At 28.3% G+C, this 17,788-nt stretch overlaps 1 protein-coding gene across 3 annotated transcripts in view; it reads right to left on the bottom strand.

Annotated features, from left to right (window-relative positions):
* Oct-TyrR (Octopamine-Tyramine receptor) overlaps nucleotides 1–17,788 on the bottom strand; it is a 287,359-nt gene that overhangs the window by 75,427 nt on the left and 194,144 nt on the right. For all 3 annotated transcript variants that reach the window (XM_014422850.3, XM_014422849.3, XM_067049949.1), the window contains one exon: nucleotides 11,590–11,681. The gene's annotated coding sequence lies outside the window, so the exon portion shown is untranslated. The remainder of the gene's footprint in view (nucleotides 1–11,589; nucleotides 11,682–17,788) is intronic.

Raw genomic sequence — 17,788 nt, 5'->3', positions numbered from 1 at the left:
TTAAGAAAACCTAAACTGATTTAATAGATTTTTTAATGTATAACTCTTGAATTATTATTGTATTATTACAATATTGTATTACTATTATTATAATTCATGTAAGGATATTTATGTTATTGCTGTTTTAACTATTATACTTATATTATTACTATTGATATATTTTATCCAATATTAATATAGCACTATAAATGCTTTTTACATATCTTTTTAGTCTAAGTCAATTGATAAATATGTTTATTCACAAATAACTGGTGGTTGTTACGCTGTAGGACTCAAAAATGATTTTTCATTTCCTTTAAAGTATTAATTTTTAATATAACCCCTTAAAATTGTTCATTATGACTTAAAAAGTCTTAAACTTATAAAAATATGTTCAAATATTTGATTAAAGAGTCCTCAGTCCTTCGCAAAATCATTTAAGAATCGATACTAGACTATAAACATTTTTGTCATCAGCGGATTCCATTGATTTATCATTATCATTTTCCAAAATTGCAGTTGTAAATATATTAAATAAAATTGGTGACAGTAGGGCCTCTTGTAGTACTTCAATTTTGAAGGTAATAAGAACCCAGATGATCACCTGCTAGAGCAATGACTCAAGAATGATTTTAAAACAGTGTATGACGGAATAATCAGGGAACTACGGGTATTTATGACTAATCAGTTTTTGACGTAAGGATTAATCGAGAAGGATGTTTGATGTGTGATGAGTGTGCAAACAACGATTTGAAAAAAAAATTCTATGGATTAGTCTAAAAAGCTTTATTTTTTATTAAATATACACGATATTTTCTTTATACTATTTTATGAACCATCCTAAATATAACACATTAAACCATATCAAAAAAGAAGAAATTCTAGTGGATTACTGTTCTATATTTTTTGTCCTGCCACCCCTCCAGACCATTATAAAGCCGAAAGAGCTCTCACACTTCGAATACAATATCAAAAGGGTCCTTTGCTTCACCACAAATATCTTTTATGTGACTCAACCACGAGGATTTACTAACCCGAGAAGGGAAAACGCCAGGGATTTACTTCACAAGAGGACGTCCCTTTGCTGCTTAGCTGACAAAGAGGCCAGAGTACAACTGGGCTTAAATATCACTTATATGGGCATGGTATTTGTGAAAATAACGAAATTTCTTTCTAATCTATCAACTCGTTTTGGTTTTTTCGGTTGAAAAGAAGGCAAGCGTTATAAATATGAATATTTCAGTGTTTTTGTTGTTATTATTTGCTTTTCGTTTACTAAGCATTCAGAGTAGGTGATACCAAAAAATACTTATTCCTTGTATCAATCATAGCCAGGAGACTGAAACAAGATTTAGTAAAAATAAGTATATTTTAATTTTTGTATAAAAGGAATATGTGGGTGCGGTCAGAATAACTCAAATGGTAAATAAACTATTGTTTGTTTTTTGTTATTTTGAAAGGGCGTTTAACAGCCTGGTCATCAACGCCCGTTGGTTGTTGGCCTTACCAAAGGCAACAACCAATTGCATACACATCACACAACAAACCTCCTTCTTAATTCGCCTACGTCAAAAACTGATAAGTCATAAATACCCTTAATTATTCCGCCATATCCGTTTTTACAATCATTCTTGGATCATCGCTCTAGCGGGCGATCATCTGGGTTATTATTACCTTCAAAATTGAAGTACTACAAGAGGACCTACTGTCACCAATGTTATTTAATATATTTACTACTGCAATTTTTGGGAATGATAATGATAAATCAATAACCATGAAATCCGCTGATGACAAAAATGTTTTTAGTCTAATATCGATTCTTAAATGATTTTGCTAAAGACTGAGGACTCTTTAATCAAATATTTGAACATATTTTTATATGTTTAAGACTTTTTAAGTCATAATGAACAATTTTAAGTGGTTTTAAATTAATTAAAAATTAATACTTTAAAGGAACTGAAAAATCATTTTTGAGTCCTACAGCGTAACCAAGTTACTGAGATGATTGATAAAATAATAACAATAAGTAAGGCCTAGTTGTTTTAGTCATAGCTTTGGTATGGTGTACTGATCCGCACCAATTATAATTAAATTTGTGTCAATTATAATTTGTTTAATAATCGTTACGATATTGGAAAGGATGGTGAAAAGGAGATAACTGACTGTTCTAATTTTAAAAATAAGGCAAGCTAAATAGATAATTATTATAATTAAAGGCTGGTTATTAAGTTAGTCTGATGGATGAATTTAATGACTTTTACAATTACAGATTCGTCGTTTCTCAACGCCATTGGGACATTTGTTGGTATTCCTAAATGGTTCAGAGTTGATGTGTAGTGACGACATTCTTCAAAAACGTGTTAGACGGTCAGATTGCTATTACATTTTGAACATTTTGGAGGGGCCTCTCCTGTTATGAGGTGGATGTGTGTCAGTCGGGTATGTCCTATTCTGAGTCGGGTGGTCACTACTTCTTCACGGCGTCTACTTCGGGTTGATGTAATCCAGGGCTTCACATCTTTCTTTATAGGTTTCAACTTACTGGGTGGACTTTTATCCCACATTGCCTGCCATCTTTTATTAATAGATTCCTTTAAAGGGCGAGCAAATAAACTATATATAATGAGCCAAAGCTTCGCCATATTTGAGAAAAAATATACAAAAACTAAAATAAGGTCATATAGTAAGAGATAAGATTTATAAAATAACATGAAATAAAAATAAACTAAATATCATTTAAAATACAAGAAAGTCCTATTTTGTTCATTATTTTCTTCTTTTTTTTTTTAACTTTGTTCTCTTTCTATTTCCCTTATTTTCTGTCTTTTAGTGTGTACTGATTTTTTATATTTCTCTTTTATCTTGTTTTTCATTTATTATGATTTCAGTTTTCATTATTTTTTTCCCTGTACATCTTATTGTCATTTTAAAAATTGACTTTGTTCATTTATAATTAAACTGTCACATATTTTAAATCTTTTTTAGCCTTAGCTTAGTTTAATTTTATTTGATGTTATCTATTCTCTTACTTTGTAACATTATTTTAGTTGTTGTATCTTTTTTACCCCTGCAGTGAATCGAAACGTTGGCTCACAATAGTTTAATTACTATCTGAGTTATTGTGACCCGGACCTCCTCTGTTTATATTACCTACGGTCAATCAACAATCTTCTAATTTAATTTTTGTCTTATAATAAATAAATTATTATAGTTAAATAATAATAAAATAAAATTAATTAAATTCCTTTTAGTTATTAGTTAATTTTTATTATATTTAAATATAATTAAGTATGATCCAGAAAGTCCTAGGTTAGTTTATTATGTATTATATACTTGAAGTTACCCATATTACGGATTGACATGGTGATTGATTATTGAATAAACTGATAATTGCAGACGCGAATCGATATGCAATTATGACTGCCAAACATAAATCATAATATAGTACATGTGTGATATATGTGAACCATACTTTTTCAACAATATAGCAATAGTTGGAATAATGTATATAATATGTATTTATGTTGTATTTGAAGTCTTTAAATATATATATACACACACATATATGTAAGACAAGGTATACTGTCAACTTTAATCCTAACTCCCAATCTAAATAAACACTGAGAATGTCTGTAAGAGGAATTAAAAGCCAGAATGTGTTATTTAAGTCTTCATGTGTATCATTTCTATGCCCTTTCCTTAATTATTTTAGTAGTTTTTCTGTGACATCTCGTAAGTGATTTCGAAAGCCGAAAACTCAACTCTATTATTTTTTTTCTTTCTTGAACATAATTTTTGAGCTTTTTATTTGTTTTTCAAATTTGTTTCTTTTACTAAAAGAAAAACTAATAAATAGCTTACTAGATGGATGATAATTGCTTTTTTGGCAATCAGTAGTTATTATCGCGATTGTAGTAAAGGTTAAAAAAATAAAATGGTAATGTTATGAAAATCAGGGGTCCCGATATTTTCATCATTATAACCGATGTGTTGGTTTATCTGAGGTTGTTTTAAGCGATTGATACTGCTATGTATTGACAATACTAGCATGAGAAAAAATATGTTAGGTTAAATTTAATTAAATAGGTATTATGGATGTTCTTATTATTATATTATATTATTACGCTCAAAGATTCAAGGACACATTGAATAAAGCTAAAAAAAAACAACTTAATATTATGTTAGTGGTTATAAACTTTGAAAATTCTTGTTATTGCTAGTAAAATGTCTTCATTGCTCACTTATTTAGTTTATCAAAAATATATTAAAGTGGAAATTTCCAACAAATTTTAAATTGAAATGGTTAATAAATCGTTGAGTTTCCCCTCAGCAGCACCCAAATTTAATTTGTTGTTCTAATAATAATTTTCTTATATCAAGGTAGAGCTACTGTAGCAAAATTTCACAAGGCTTAAATGCCGACCTATAAAATAGAGATATTCTTGTTTAATTTTACATGAAGAGAACTGCGAAATTAAAGTCCTGGGAACTGGACATCTGGCTAATAAACGTGTACGGAGAGAATTGAAATTCCGTTAATTTAGATTTATATCTTTTAATGCACCTGGATCGACTTCACACCATTCATTTATTTTAATTTATTATTCATTAATTTCGAATTCTACCAACAAGCACCATTTGTTCTTTATGGTATTATTTATATTTTCGTTCATATTTCCTAAATAAATGGCGACGAGGATAACTGTAAAATATCCCCTTTGAAATTTATTACAACTCTTTTATGTGATCATTAATATACGGCCTGGAAAAAATAATTAAATCCAACAACGAATACATAAAAAAGTCAGTAGTAAAAAGAGCTTAAAATTGTACTGTCCCTTGTAAATTAATTTTTGTCTATAATTTCTTATTTATAAATGTTTATAAAATCCGATTGTAAAATGTTTACTAATCTCCATGCGTGTGCTTGTCATAATATAATAGATTTTTTAAAATGACCACTGCGTATTTTTTTGTTTCTTGCTAACAACTCTGAAGGTATTACAAGTAGCTGATGTATCATAATAAATTTCTATATAATCTGTTTAACAAACTTCCATTTGATCCCTAAGAAAAAAAAAATCCACTGTTCTCAAATCCAATATTGTTTTTCAAATAACAAGAAATAATGATTTTCCTAATTTATTTTGATTACTTCATTTTACATTTAACGATCTTCAAATGACCCCTGATAGGATTCCTTAAGTTCAATATTTTTTCAAACACTAAAATGTTGTCATATAACTAGAAATTATGGTTCTGCTTATTTAATTTGGCAAATATTATGGGAACTGTAACTCTCATAAAATACTTGATGATGTATAGCTCCAAATTGAGCCCTAATTGTCAAATAGTTCGACATCGAACTTTCCTCTAAGTGTGAATTATTTTTAATATGCGTTGCGTAATGTCAAAATTTTGGTGAACCTTTACTGTTAAAACTTGATAAACAAAATCTTTATGAAACACATTTCAATAAAAATCCATTGAAAAAATTGTTTACCGTTACCTCTAAGTTTACTAGGAATTTAACTAGACTTTAATAAGAAATCCATCACTATATTAAAAACTTTAGCAATAGTTCTATTTGACTAAACTACGGTTGAATGTAATATCTATGATATAATGGGGGGATTATTTTAGTCTCGTTATGTTTTTCAACGTTATCTGTCAAGACATCATACTATTTTTTTTTATGTGTCCTGTTCAACCATGCAGGTATTTCTAGATTCTTACTCTTCCTTTTTGTTCCGACTTATGCTGATATTGTGCCCAGATAATCTGCTTAGAGGCCTATGGATATGTTCGTTCATCCGTGAACTAAGATCATGATTGACGTGCCATTATTTTTTATCAAAGTCAGATAAATAACGTTGCATGAAAAAAAAAATTCTGTACAACTCAAAAAATAGTTTTTAGTTTATGAATACACTATACGAACCCCCAATACAGAACTGCGCTGCACAACTGGCTTAAGCCACAAGGCGATCTTTTAATTTCACTCTTTATTGAAATTTTTTGATCGTTCAATACCTGAAAGAAGTATGGAATATTTTATATTTTGTATGGTTCATTTTTCTACGCTAAAATATTTATAATAAGTTCATTATGAACCGAAATTTCTGCATTTCGCATCTAGATTATAATACCTACTATATTAACTGAAATCGATGATTGCATGAAAATATTGATAAAGCACTAGTTAAAACTTCTACTAGATTTGTTTGAAGTTAAAAAATGTAATATAAAAGAAACGAGAAATTTATTTTTAATAGATTTAAGGATAAAGGTCAATTTAGTATAGCAATTAAAAATTACAAAAGTTCAAATTGGTACTAAGCGAAAGTAGTATTCAATGATGGCTAGTAACTGGAATAAATAAATTGAAAAATATTTAATGAAAGAATCTGTTATCCAAAATACTTAAAATGATAGATATTTCTATTTGAGATTAAATTTTAGTTGTTAAGTGAAGTTAATAGTTGCAAGTAATTTATGATTATTTAAATGCATATAGTTGCGATTGCGCTTAGCGTTTTCAAAATTAAACTGGAATAATCAAATTTTTTGTATCTAATTATTTAATCTAAAAATCTAACTAGGAATTGATTTGAACAACATTCAAAGTTACTATAATCAGTTTTGAAATCAGCTATTATTAATAAAATTTTCAATATATTGATTTATTTAAGGAGCGAAGCGTATTATAAGATAATAAGTTATTAATTGATACATCATTAAATTAATTAATCAGTATTGCAGTGTCTGTATTATATATTAAATTATTCTTCAATTCTTGTGTTTAATTATTCTATTTCCTTTCAAACTCATTTTATGATTGCATGCACAATAATGTAGAAGTAAATGAAATATATTAGTAAGTAATTATATTATGTTTTACTAAATTATACATTTATATTTATAAAAAATTGTTAAATTTTAATCACAATTAACGGTATTTTCAGAATCTATAACTAAAATTACAACTATGTACCACAATACTAAATCTTGCTGATTAAGTATTAGATATTTATATCTAGGGATGTTTTCCTATTTGTTAATGTTTCTATATCGTCTTGGAATATTAGTATCGCAGTGGATGAAGGACAGACATATTTGATTTCAACTAAGTTTATTTTTTACCGTGAAGGGCGAAACCACTGCTATTTTATTCCAAGAGCTAGACATCAATTTGCTGCAAGGGCCCAACCCTTTTCCAAACCAAATCCCTTCTGAAAAGTTTCCTAGGAGTACATAGATTCCAAATTTATTTCTCTGGACAAGATCCATTGGTCTTAATACTGTCTGACAACAATTTGGAAACCCTTAGAAATGGTTAAATTTTATCAGTCACTTTGCATGAAGTTTTGATTTTGTATAAGCTGGGTGATGACTGTGTGTATAAAGATCCTACATATTTATTGTGAATTAAAAAAAATTAAATTAATTTTTATTAATATATTCTTGTTTGAGAGTGCTTTAGTTTATTTAAAAACAAATTTGATCCTTTTTTCTCAACTTTATTATTTTTAAAACCTTCCAACGTTTCGACCAATTAGGTCATTTTCAAGGATACCTCTACTTTGTTGTCATTTTCTCTTTTAAAATTCCTAAAAATGACGGCTAATTGCCTTTGTCCCATCTATAACTTCTTCTATATAACTCTTTCTAAAATTTAAAACTTGTATCAACCACTTCTCTTCTTTCTTTCATTTACATTTGCAAACTAGTTTTTAAAGTTTGCAAATTTGTTTTTAAATAAAATAAAATTAAGCTTTGAAATTACGTAATTGCACATGTATATAATACGGTGGTATCGATCCCTTTTCCGGCTCTCAGGAGCTAAAGTCTTAACTAATTCATAGGTTTTATTTCTCAAATTATATAGTTAAATTAAAAATATCTTCTCTGGAAATTTTAAATATTGCTTTTAAGAAGATTATCACGAGGCCTGATGTAGACATTTTATTGGATTGCAACCAATGGCTAGTTTCTCTACATATCTGTATCATGTAATTGTAACATAACTAACGTCAAATTTACTAGATGAATTTTTCAGTAAATACAGTTGTAAATTTCAAAAATTATATAGAAAAAAATCTTAACATATAAAAGAACAGAAACCCTCACTGAATTATTGATCATTTTATCTAAAAAAAAAAAAAGATTCAAATGTTGAAATTAATAACGATTCTGCTAATATTTTTGCAACAGGACTGAATTAAATGTCAACCAATAAAAATAATTTAAATTATTTAATAAATATTTCTAAAACGGAGAGGGAGAGGTTGATTAAAACTTAGCTAAAAAAGGAAATATCATTAAGAAAGTAAATTAAATCAAATACAGTTCCTGAAAGGGATCAATCTATTTGTTTCTATCATAGAGTTTTCATAATACGTCATGAGGACTCATTATTAAAATTAATTATAGATGAAAAAGATTTAACAAAGTTGTAATTTATTGCCTTGTCCCCACTTGAAATGAAAGAGAATTTAATATACAACTAATCAGGCATTAAAAAATTAACATCCCGTTTCCTCGCAGTAGTCTATCGCAAACACGGTTAATTTAATCGTGACTTCCAGAGAAGGGAAAAATTAATACAGCTGAGCACAAGAGGGTGGACCCGTTGAGGATGCTCATGTTGCACTCAATATAATTTATAAATAGATGGGGCTGGAAAAGGAGTTGGGAGGCGGTAATCGAAGCAGAAAGGAGTAGGGCGGAGTTGATTGGAAAAGAAGGCAGCAACTCTGTGGGGAGGATCAGGTAGGAACACTTATTGCTCCTTCCTTTTCACCCAGAGGCCCTTTTTTTATAAGGAGGAGCTATTGTTTATAAATTAAAATTGGATCTGGCTGGAATAAACAATAAAGGTGAAACACAAAGTAAATGTAGTGTCTGTTCTTCATCTGTTGTCAATTGTAAGGCGGTATTGCACATTAGCCGATATTCCAACCTGTTGGTTTAAAATTACTTCAAAAATATACTAAAATATTTATTTATTATGTATTCTTGACGGAGTTATGATATAAGAAGATTAGGTAAATACAATAATGGATAAGTTGTACTCAGCTAAGAGAAATTTTACAATAAAATCTAGTTTGTCCAAAATTTAAAGTTATCAGAACTATTTCGGATATGAGGTGGCACGGTTAAAATATAAAAAGCACTAATAAAATATTTTATAAGATATAAAAGGTATTCATTAAAATAAGTTGTGAAAAAATTACTGAGCACAATGGAAAGCACGACTTTTATTAAAAATAATGTAGTCACCAAAATTGCATTGTTGCAACAAGGTCAGGACAATTTTACTGGATATGTTATTCAACGGGAAATCCTATGGTCCCGTGGAAAGCTACTACAAATTTAAATATGTACTTTATTTATAATTTTAAAAATTCACATATTAGGTTTTTATGTTCATTCCATTTTCGATTCATAAGAATTTATTCTAATAATAAATTATTTGGTTTTGATTGACGTAGTTAAATTATATTTGTTTGCTTCTACAGATATTTTATAAAATAATTCAGGATAACATTCTGTATTACATTTGTGATTGAACCAAACGCAAGCGAAAGTATATGATTTTTCATGTGCAATATATTTATAAATTTGGTGTGGTGAAAAGGGCAGAGAAAACACCACGTATATCACTCAAGGCCAACGTGAAACTTTAAGGAGCTGGGACTACATCGCTTTTAGGAGTTTCCAAACCACTGCCAGAATATATCATCTCTTAAAAAATAAATCTCTAGAGTTGCTCCAATATCCTATAATTTATTACTGTATTAAGATGAAATATGAAGAAATAGTAACTACTAAAAAAAAAAAAAAAATTGTAATTTTATAATGATGCAAAATTACTTAACTGCGTGCCTATGTATTAATACTATAAAACTCTAAAACAAAAACTAACTTAAAATCGATACACAAGAATCACTAAAAAGAAAACATTACATTAAAGTTATGAGATGTAGATAGTTGACCGTAGATTAATGATTGGAGAAGTTTGTCGGGGGGTGCGGTCAGCAAAGAACAACATAAATAAACAAAACCATATTTATTTATTTTACGCCGACGTTTCGACCTGAGTTTCAGGTCTTCATCAGGGGTATAGAACAAAAGAGATAACAACAACATTTAGCGTAACATACAATTGAAAAGGAATAGTATACAAACAAATTTAGAATTATACAAAATATTGAATTAAATCATAAATGATAAGAAATTGATAACTGATAATTGAATAGTACAAAAATTTAATTGATTGATATTCGTGGAATTGTATGGTAGTAAATTGAAAACAGTGACAGATGAAATAAAATATCATGTAGGTAAGAAGATATGTATAATATAAGATATGCATATGATACATGTCAATGAAATTCTTTCTTTTTTCTTTTTTTAAACAATATTGAATTTTAATTGGTTCTTTTGTACCTTTTCTAGTAGATTATTTTTTATTCATTTTTTCATTTTATACATGAGTTTATAAATTGCCTACTCGGTGTTCAAATGATGGACAAACATCTGTTTTATCTATTAATTAGGAAAAAAATAAATCTACAACTGTACATTGAAAAATAAACTATAGTTCTCGATTGTGATAGTTTTCATATAACTATAGAAAATTTTGTATCAAATAATACAAAAAATTATGCAATATCCTAATATTATTTATTGGTATATAAATTATAACAAGCAGGTCAAGTTTCAGTTGTGACTTTTCTTTTTTAAGGGGACTCGAGAAAATTTGGCCGAGGTTCCTTGGTGTTCTCTCTACGCAGACTCAAGTAATGAAGTGCCAAAAATCCCCCTCCTCCAAAATATAAGTATTGTCCGTTTATGAAATTTGATTTAAATATTTTCTTTCTTATGAAAATGATTGGTCGAAAATTCCCATGGTGGAATAATTTCATTTAGGACAATTCTTGGGAACAAATGTCGATTTTTTAAATGAAATTATCAGTTTTTGTGATAAAGTAAGGCATGTTTCTTAAGTTTATTTATTTTTTGGATGAATCTAATGAAACGAAAGCTAGATGAAATAACCACTATAAAAAGTAATTATTTATTTTAGAAAATTAAAATATTTATTTTATTTTGCCACAGTATATTGATGTTGAGTGGTTTTATAAAATAGTGAGATTCAGTTAATAATCATTATAGAAACCTCTGGAGGTCTTAACAATGGAAAAAAATTATTCAAAAATGGCGAAGTTATGAGTGAACATACATATAAGAAAACCAAAAAAAAAATTCAAAATGATAACCATTATTTTATTTTGGTTATTTTATTTGGCTAGGACCGCGCTGAACGTATTTGGTGCGTTGAGACATACTTTATACTAGCTAGGAAAACCTCAAGTCTTTCGACACATAGTCGATCTCTAAGGCCAAAGGGCAGGAAATGAATTTTCTGCCACAGACCAGATCGAACTAGGACCCAGGAGCTAAGGGGATCAGTCACTCAGCTGCCTCATTCCAAAGTTGGGAGAAAATTGAAGATTAAAAAAAAAAATGATTTTATAGCTAAAAAATGATAAAATAATAAAAATTATAATTTCAACTAGTAATATCTGAATGAAGATGTCTTACCTCACATATTTCATTCAACTTCTGAAATTATTGCGATCTTCGCCAAGAATGGATTGTTTCAAAGGATGTCATTTATTTCACAATGTAGGTTCCTAACAAAAAAATAATTCAACATAAGTTACCATGGAATTAATCAATTAAAATAATTGTAATAATCATTAACTATCAATCATAACTGATGGAGTAAACAATTTTCTGGGAAGATGTAGAAGAAAAAAAAGAACATAGGATTGTTACTATTATACAAATGAAATTGTTATCATACCGTTTTATTTTTGTACAATGTGGGCTTAATTTGGCCCTAAGAAAATTTCTTACACAACTATTTCGAATCATAGTTAATAATTTAAAATGAATTCTAATAAAAAAAAAAAAATAATATTAAAGTTGTTCATAGTAAAATACAAATATTCTGAAAATAGTTGTAGCATTTCATTATAAATATATTTATTTTCTGATTAATGAGTTAACTACAGTTTTATAAAACAGTTAAGATAGTAATGTAACCTATTGAGTGAGGTATCACTATTTTTATTACCTATTACCTTAGTACTAGGTACCACACTAATAATTTACCTTTCATTTTTATTAATATAAATATATTTTAATAAAGGTTGAATTGATCAAGTTGGTCACCCAAGATTTCTTTACAATTTACTCCGTAAAATCCTACTTCCAACATATTTATTCATTATCCATTCCTTTCTCACTGATAAATTATTCAAAGTAAACTACAATGGTTCCTATTCATCCGATGGTGTTTTTTATGGTAGTGCCTTCGGTCCCATCTTTTACACAGCCTATACAGCTGACATCCCGAACAATCCTAGCACTATCCCCACCACGTATGCCTATAACACATGTTTGCTCGCAGTCAATAATGACCCTTTAATTGCATATCAAACTCTCCAATTCCATATCACAATCTTCGAAGATTTAAGGTTTAAAATAAATCCCTCAAAATCCAATCAATTCTTTTTTATCCTTCTTCGTAAACTTACCGACTGCGCTACAGTATCCTTTATTAATATTCCTCTTATTCCAGTCGAACAGACCCGCTACCTTGGATTAAATCTAGGGAAACGACTAACTTGGAATCTTCACACAAGATTGAAAATACAGCAAGCTGCACGTCGATTATGACTATTTCAACACTTACTAGACAAACGTTCTAAACTTCCAACACATTACAAAAGACTGATCTACATGACTGTAATAAGGCCAATCTGGACATATGGAATTTCTCTCGTATCCAATCGTTACAACCAAAAATCCTTAATGTTCCTTATTTAGTCCCAAATAAAATCATCCATACAGACTTCACACTTATAGTGTGCGCCTGTATGTATGTAATATTCCATGTGTAACTGATTTAGCCTGAACCAGATATAAATCCTTCCATTATCCCTCACTACCCAAGCCCACTAGTTTCTAACCTTGCTTACTCTTTCATTCCTGACAATCCTCCGAGGCGCCTGAAAATAAAACGGCCTTGAGATCTTCTTATGTATAATATAAATGTTATTAGAGTTCTACAAATGGATAGTTTTCGCCTGACTAGCGAAATCATTACACTTAAAAAAATGATCGATTTAACAATAAATCTATTTAACTAAATTCCTCATGTACAAAATTCAGTTTCTCGGTTCGCTCGATAGCAATCGAATAGGTTTCAAATTAAACTAAACTGAACAAATAAAATGGTATGAATAATATAAGGCTTATTGGGGAGAATAATTTAATAAAGGGTTCCAAATGGAATTTCTTTGTATATAAATGAAACCATTTATACGGTTTGTTTATTTTTTTTCTCTTCTGAAAATAAGTCCTTCGTTTGAAAGGCTATTAAATACTTGCCATATGTGAGACAGCGTTTTCCTGTAATTGGCTCCGCACTGAACCTTCTCGGTTATTTTTGTATCAGCTGCTGTGTTTGCTCATTATCCACAATTTAACAAGGTTGAAAATGTATTACATCAAACATCAGAGCTTGTGTGGAACATTCCAATCATAATTAACAATGAACAAAGATCTATAATTAACATTTGTACAGGTATTAGCTGAATATATATACATATATATAAATGTATAATGTAGGCAATAACTGATGGGTAGTGCACCAACAATTATCAATCAACCCCTACGCACTACCCAGAGAGGTTTGGTATATCCCAGTTTCCTATAACAAATATTATCGCACAATAATTGTAAATGTAATTCTGAATTATTCAAAATATGAAGAATTCATGTATTATATGTATTTTTGTTATCAAAATGTATTTAAAAAAAAATTAGCTGATAATTACGGTTGCTTTAATTTATATTTATATTTCTTCTTTTATTTGTATTTAAATTTAATTTTAATTATTAGTTTTTTTCTGCTTTTACTACTACGCCTTATATTTTCATCCATTCACAACAAATATGCGGAAAAAACACTAATAAAGGAAGGCTGCACACGTGGGATCAATTTCATAAAAAAAAAAAAAAAATATGTGATTTGGGACCACATCGTAACATCATTGGATCTGAATTGTTTCAGTAATATAAGAATATCATAGGCTGCTACCAAATATAATTGATTTTGCAGGCATTTTACTCATTTAATACAATTCACTATTTTTTTTTTATCCAACATCCGAGAACAAATCGAATAGTGTATCAAAAATCCCATGTGCCAAACCATAAGACCATTATTTTGAAGAAGAAAATAGCCCGTCTGAAGTCAATTGGGATAAAATTGTTTGTTTATAAGAAATAAAATTAATATTCGCTTTTAGCACCTCGAAAAATCCCTTAATATGAATTTTGGAAGTATTGAAAAATAAAATTTATTAGCTCTACATTTTGCCTGTACTGTGGCCTTCGATTTTGTTTCCTAATTCACGAAAAATGCAATAACTTCAAAAAGACATCTTTTAATCGGCACAAATGTGTGGAAAATAAGTTGTACACAATGGGACGACCTGTGCCTTCGTAAACAAATTATAGCCAGAGATATAAAATAAAACGTTTGAGAAATTTTTTTTGATTAAAAATTTCTTTTTCTCATATATAAAGGCATAATGTCTAAAAAATATTTATATGGCTCGGAAGAGAATAAGTTCAACTAACCTAGCGATATAATTACGTTGAATTTGGAAAACATTTTGAGGAGTTATCTTGTTATATCGTGAACGTGGGACATCGGAAAAAAAAATTAAATTTCCGATCTTTGATCTTTATGAAAATTGTTATTATAGATTTCAAAATAAAGGAATCTGACTTCCTATTTTTCCTGATTTTTGATTTTCCTAAAAAAACATTGTTTAGTCTGCTCCATAAGAAGCAATTTTGTTTTTTGTAATTTTAAATACTCTTAAACTCATTTAATACAATCTGCAATTTATTTTTCTCATTCGTAATTAAAAACAAATCAATTGGCATTTAACATCCATCAAATATATGCAGAGCAAGGGAGGCATAAGTTAATATAAAAAATATGATAAAAAAAAAATCTAAAATTACATACAATATTTTTTTTCCCCACTACTAGAGCCTATTTCTAAGAACTCTGGGACACATTTCTAATATTTTTTGATTATTGACTTATTATTACCAACAAAAGTTTCATTGAAATCGGTGATTCCACGTGTGTAGCCTTCCATCGTGAGTTAGTTCTCTACAAATTAAAACACACCAGTACTGTCTCACAGAAAATTTGTTAGGTTTTTCAATACATGAGACTTCGTCAGTGGAGTATAGGAGAGCAAAGGTTGCAACTTTCCCCTAACCCAGAGCCTTATAAGGCCTCAGATTCGACTTTTTCTTCCTTTGAAATATTTTCGATATTTCACAATTGTTCACAAATAGCATCAATTGTATTATAAAAATAGAAAGAAATAGAAACTTGGAGGCTAAAGAAAAAAATATTCTGTATTGTATTGTGTGAGAAAATGCCTTGAACTAAAACTGTGGGGGATAACTTTAACATTAAATCCTTACAGTCTAAGTCCTTCGAGCACAAGTGAATGTTCCTTACTATGTAACCAACAGCATGACTCATTTGTCTTAGACTTTATTAAATACAAATTCACTGCATTTCAAGAGTAACTAAATCCGTTATTATGATAACTAAATCCATATTAACTATATGCATATTAACTAAACTCCATATTAACTATATCCATATTAACTAAATCCATTATTGACTGAGTTAAGTGGTTTTTGAATAAATAAGCTTACATGATTTTTAATCTTGTAGTATTTAGTATTTATAATTACGTTGTCGATACTATAAAATATACTATTTTATTTTTAAATTACATTATATTTATATCCTTTAGTCTTATACTTTTTAAAGAATTTTAACATTTTTAGTAAATTATTAAATAGATAATGGTGTAATGTTTGCCTATATAATCATTAGTATAATGAGGTTTTCATGAGGGCCTCATTAATAATAAGTCTAAATGTACGGCATAATAATTCCATAAGCCCATATTATGAAAAATTACATATAATATTAAAAAAAAGATCCGAAAAAAAGGTTACATAGTGTTAAGTTCTTTGAAATAAAAAAATGAAAAAGAATATTTAAGAAAATAGAAAAAAATCAAATATAAAATGATTATTTTCAAGTTTTTAAACAGAAGCATTATTATCAATATAAAATTATTTTACATTACTTATTTCAGAATACTTTACTCTATCCTCACCACATTGTATATGAATATAGAATAGAAGCGGAACTGAGTTTGATACTTGAGATTAGATATACCCTCTGGAAGCCCTAATTACGGCATTGACATATCTGAAGTGGCAGCGTAGTCTTAATGCCTTTCACTCTACACCTTGATGATATCTTAATGGCCTCTAACCAGTCTACTTCTATTTATTTATTTTTATTATTATAACATTACGTAAATTATGCAATGCAGTCACGAATAATTCCGTAACACTAATTACACCACTTCAATACATTATCTATATATTTTATTTCTTTTTTCTTCCTCACCTATATTTCATAAATCTGTATTCCCCACTCCCCCTCCCCCAGAAAATATTAATAATGTAATGTAACATATTCTAATTTTATTGTGTAAATAATCAAACAATTATTTTCAAGTATGTATTTAATTATTTTAAATTAATTCAGTGATTTACAATTCAATATCTATTGAATCAACCATTATTTAAAAATAATTTAAAATTTTATCCGTTTCCTCATTGTATATATAAATATTTAAAACTAATAACGTGAACCTGAATCAAATTATATATTTATTAATTTGGTATACATAACCTTTAACTGACTTTTAATTGGTTTAAGTATATGTTTCGATGCATAAAAAGAATTTTATTTTATAAATTAAGTAATAAAAGACCAATAATATTCATTATAGAATAAGAAAATTAGTTATTTTTGATGTTATAGATACGCGAAGCTTAAATGTAATGTTTTAAAAGTATAGAATATTTTGAAATGTTGTATATAACATCTCAAAAAATCAGACAAATAGAAATGTTTATGTGAAAAAATGTAATTCACTAATAATTAAATAATTAGTATGCAATCAGTATTCCCAAGAAACAATACCACTGGAACCAATGGTCCATCTCTCCCGGGAATATTTATAATTTTAATTTCTAGTTCAAATAAGTTAAACCGGCAATTATACTAAGCTGTAATATAGTCATCAAATTCTATGAACTTTTATCACTTATATGTTGAAGATAAATATGCTTTAAGTAATATAAGAATAATGTATTGTCTGTATTTTTATTTAATTTTTTTTTCTTCTGGGTCATTAATAAATAGAGACCAATATTCTTTCGCTCTTTATTTTGATTTATTTAGAGAATTTTAATTTTGATTATGAATTAAAATGCACCTGTATTATTACAGACAACACAAGGTTTCGTCTTCACTTGTATTTTATTCGGAAGAATTATTTGAAGAATAACGGATTTCCTGATCTAAGTATCAATATTGAGTGACATGTCGTATTTGTATCCGATGCACAGTAATAAAATAATACTAATCTTAGCAACATTTCCTTAAATCGTCCATTAGTGCTCTTTTAGACAGAATATAATCTTCTCTAAAAGAAAAGAACGTAAAAAATAAAATAAAATTTACTTAATTAATTTTTTTTTATATGACTATGTTGAATTTGTCTAAGGTAAAAAGTGAAACTCTGAGAGCTCTCTCTCTCTC

The sequence above is a fragment of the Halyomorpha halys genome, unplaced genomic scaffold, assembly GCF_000696795.3.
Source record: "Halyomorpha halys isolate HHAL.00 unplaced genomic scaffold, Hhal_1.1 Scaffold390.1, whole genome shotgun sequence".
In the NCBI taxonomy this organism is placed as follows: Eukaryota; Metazoa; Arthropoda; class Insecta; order Hemiptera; family Pentatomidae; genus Halyomorpha; species Halyomorpha halys.
The sequence above is the reverse complement of the archived record's forward strand: the minus strand, read 5'-3'. Positions and strand labels throughout refer to the sequence as shown.